We start from the raw sequence: 4,008 nt of genomic DNA on the forward strand, positions 1-4,008 counted from the left end.
CGAGTGACTGGTTTGGTTTGTCTTTGCCACAATTTGTCAAATTTACAAATATCATCAAGTACTTATCTGTTCAAGATTTGTTTCCTGCTGTGTCTGGTGAAAACCTTCTGCTCATTGAGGACATTGGTATTGATGTGGTCACACCCCAGAAAGCCTGGTAAGTCCGGATGACACAGGTTGAAATGCTCTTGCTGGTGAAGGTTGAATAACAAAAATTGCCCTGTCCTCCGTTGTAATATTTTTAATCGCATTCAAGTTTATTTGGCAAGGGTGCTACATACATTTTCCCTGCCACATTCATTTGGACCGCCTTTCTGATTATGTCCTTTGCATCGAAAGCCCTGATGAAATGTTGTTTTTTTACAAGCTTGATATACCGCTCCTGGATTCTGTTTGATGATGACAGCGGCTTCAACAGTTTTGCGAGAACAACTATGTTTTGCAGACAATTGCAGAACCCAACATGTTCACAGTCTTTCCATGCCACAAGACAGTTAATCTCCCATAATGTGCCGGTTTTCTCTTGGAATGTAGTATTGATGGATTTTGTTGCCCTACTGTAGCTTGTGGAATGATACATAGTGTTATTCACAATGAACCTGTTGTAAAGCTGAACTCTCTTTCTGCCTACCATTTTACCGAGGTGAGTTTCAATTGCTAATTGCTCAGATGGCCTAAGCTCCCTGTACTTCGCCACACCACAGACAACAACATCCTTTGTAATGTGCACATGACCTTTAGGGAACTTTTTATTTGTAGTAAGCTTTGAAAACATCATTTCAACTGAGTGCGATGCCCCTAGCATTGTTTTCTTTGATTCTGCATCCCTTAAAATCTGTTTCAACACACACACAATGATCATATATTGCTGGGGAACATACTGGGTACCTTTGTAAAACTTCAAGAGAACACCATTTTGTGCTTCAAACACAAAGCCGGATGTTGCCCACAGCGGTTCCCATTTCGCACACAACCAGGTAGTTGTTCCAATTGATGTACGTTGAAGGTCATGTGTTCTAGACCATAAAGCACTACTGCCTTTCTAGTAAACTGCTGGATTTGTGCCTCAGCCCTATCTATTTCTTCATGGTTAATGTTATCTTGCAGAAGGCTGTGCATGGCAGCAACAAGCAGGATCCCAGTGCCGTTTGTACTGTGTAGGCAGTACCCCTTCAAGAATGACACTTGAATAATACAGTAGAAAAGATCTCCATTCATTGGCCTTGTAACATTTCCGCATCCGCGATGATCGTGGGCGTCTAGTTATTTCAGATGGTGGACAGATGTGTATGTAGTATAACATTTAAAATAACAGTTACATACAGTCATTTATTTTGATTGATTTGTATTTTTAACCGCTTTTAACGGGTAAATAATTTCATCTACGTTTACTAGTTCAATAATTAAGCTTTAAACTTTTTTCCCCAGATGAGAGGAAAAGACTTGTCAATAAACGAGAGCAGTACATATCAACTGGCACACTGAACCGCACATTAGAGACGGGGAAAGGGGGAAATAATAATAATAATAATAATAATAATAATAATAATAATAATAATAATAATAGGAATTATAATTATAATAATAAATGATACTTCTTTACATAATACTGTAATGTACTTTTCATTACCAAGTTCACACTAAGAGTAGGACACATGGATTAAAAAATATGTTAATTCTTTGTAAAGGAAGTAGCAGAAGAGACTGAGAAAAACAAGAAAAGGTCTGTGACCAAGTCGGCGAACCAGCTCCGAGAAATCCTGCAATCGAAGTCACAGGTAATAAATGCTATAATAATTTTAAATTTCAAAAAATAAGCTATTAACTTTTGTTTATATTATATTATATATATATATATATATATATATATTTTTTTTTAACTTTATAAGTATTAAAGGTCTCTTTGCGCTGCAAATAAGTATTAAAGGTCTCTTAGCGCTGCAAATAAAATAAGTAGCACATTCTTGTGACAGATTTTATTTATGTTGGGTAACCTGTACACTTGGTTTTTATCTGGATGTTGCGTTTGATCGTCAAAAGACTGTAAAAATAATATAACAATAATTAAATCAATAAATCATATTCATTTTTTATATGGTAATGGTAATAAAACAACGTTTAATGAGTGTATGCATGACTCAGTATAGTGCTTACCACATTATTACAATTTTTTTTGTTTTGTTTTAGGACACTGCACTCCTTGCAGAGAATCTGCAGTTAAAGGAAAAGATAAAGACATTAGAGAAACTTGCAGAGCGCCTAACGCAAACAATATCGTGCATGGTCCGTAAGTGCTTTATGTATTTTGGATTCGGTACATTACTCTTTACATACTTGTCTGCTGGGCCGGGTCTTGAATCTGCCCTAGAATACAAGAGACAGGCCAAACACTCAGCTCTGTATGTGTGCATGTGTCTACTGTATTATTTCTATTTTAAAATACATATAGCTATGTATTAAATAATAAAAAATAGCCCCATGTTTGTTTGGTTTTTTTTATAGCAATGTGCAGTACCATTTAGTATAATCGGCCTGCTGCAAAATGTAACTGTACTTTGGATCACATGTTCAAGCCTACCACACTCTACCTGTAATATTTTAAGCTCTTTATTACAATGATTTAAATGCTAACGTTTTCCTCAAATTATTTAAAATTTCCAGATCTGCCGAAGCTTCTTGAAAGGATGAAGCAGGCCCCTCAAGCACAGGCCCCTCAAGCACAGGTGTCTACCGAACAGCAGAATGACGGATCCTCCACTGACGAAGTACGTAACAACAGCCTTACATTTTTTGTGTTGATATTTGTATACTTATTAATTTTCATCCCAAACCCCAGAGGAAAATTGCCAATTATAAATGATTGATTAAGTAGAAATGTGGTAAAATATGATTTAATTTTTCGTCGTGCCTAGTATGATACAAAATTATTTGTATATCTAAAATTTAAAAATATTTATTTTTTAAGGCCCATTTATTTTGTTACACAAGAAATGTATCTATCTAATAAATATCTATAAATATATATATAAATAGTGTTTTTTTAAATAAATAAAGCTAATAAATACAGACATGATCTATTCCTTGGTTTGTTTATGTTTTTAGTTCTGACAATTGCAATACTACGTGCAATAAGACGAAAACAGTATCAGTACAACTAACAATTGAAAACTACCAGCTAGCAATAGCAACAGCATTTGTATAAGACTTTTTCGACAGCTACATCATTCTTAGAGGATATCAGCCGCACACCTCTACAATTTCCTTAGAAAATCTATAGGATCTCACAAGATAATTCTTATAGGATTCTCACATATTTTGTAAAAATATATGATAGCCGTATACGATTTTTATAAGATATCTATAGGATTCCTAAATAATTCATATCAGATCCTATAAGATAATTTATATAAGAGTCTTATAAGATTCTTTTAAAAACAATATGAAATTCCTGTAGCAAACATATCTAATTTCTATAAAACACCTATAGGATTCATATGATAGCCCTATGCGATGCTTATAAGCTATCTATAAGATTCCTATATAATTCACATACGACCCTATAAGATTCCTTTAGGAAATACATAAATATTCTATTGGATCCTATTGGATAACATCCTATAGGAATCTTATAGATTTTTCGTCACATCTTATAGGATCCTATAGGACTATTTGAATAGATGTGCTTTAGGAATCCTATAGGATTCTTATATAATTCATGTTAGACTCTTATAAGATTCTTATATAATTTATATAAGACATCTATAGGATTCCTATAGAAAATTTATAAGATTTCTGTAGGAAACATACCCGACCTCTATAAGATACCTATATGAATCCTTATGTTTCATATGAGAAACCTATACGAATCTTATAAGATACCGATAGGATTCCTTTACAATTCATATAAGATTCTTTTACAAAATCTATACGACTCCCATAAGATTCTTATATAATTCATATAAAACTCTTATAAGATTCCTGTAGAAAATATATAGGACTCTTATAAGA

At 33.6% G+C, this 4,008-nt stretch overlaps 1 long non-coding RNA gene across 1 annotated transcript; it reads left to right on the forward strand.

Annotated features, from left to right (window-relative positions):
- The first annotated feature begins 1,573 nt into the window (after nt 1–1,573).
- Nucleotides 1,574–3,496, forward strand: LOC117125456. The gene is made up of 3 exons (XR_004448125.1): nt 1,574–1,778; nt 2,188–2,287; nt 2,662–3,496. It is a non-coding gene; the product is annotated as an uncharacterized LOC117125456 (long non-coding RNA).
- The last annotated feature ends 512 nt before the right edge of the window (nt 3,497–4,008 follow it).

Source organism: Anneissia japonica, unplaced genomic scaffold (assembly GCF_011630105.1).
Source record: "Anneissia japonica isolate Jap-2015-1 unplaced genomic scaffold, ASM1163010v1 scaffold1467_len401143_cov160, whole genome shotgun sequence".
NCBI classification, from domain to species: Eukaryota; Metazoa; Echinodermata; class Crinoidea; order Comatulida; family Comatulidae; genus Anneissia; species Anneissia japonica.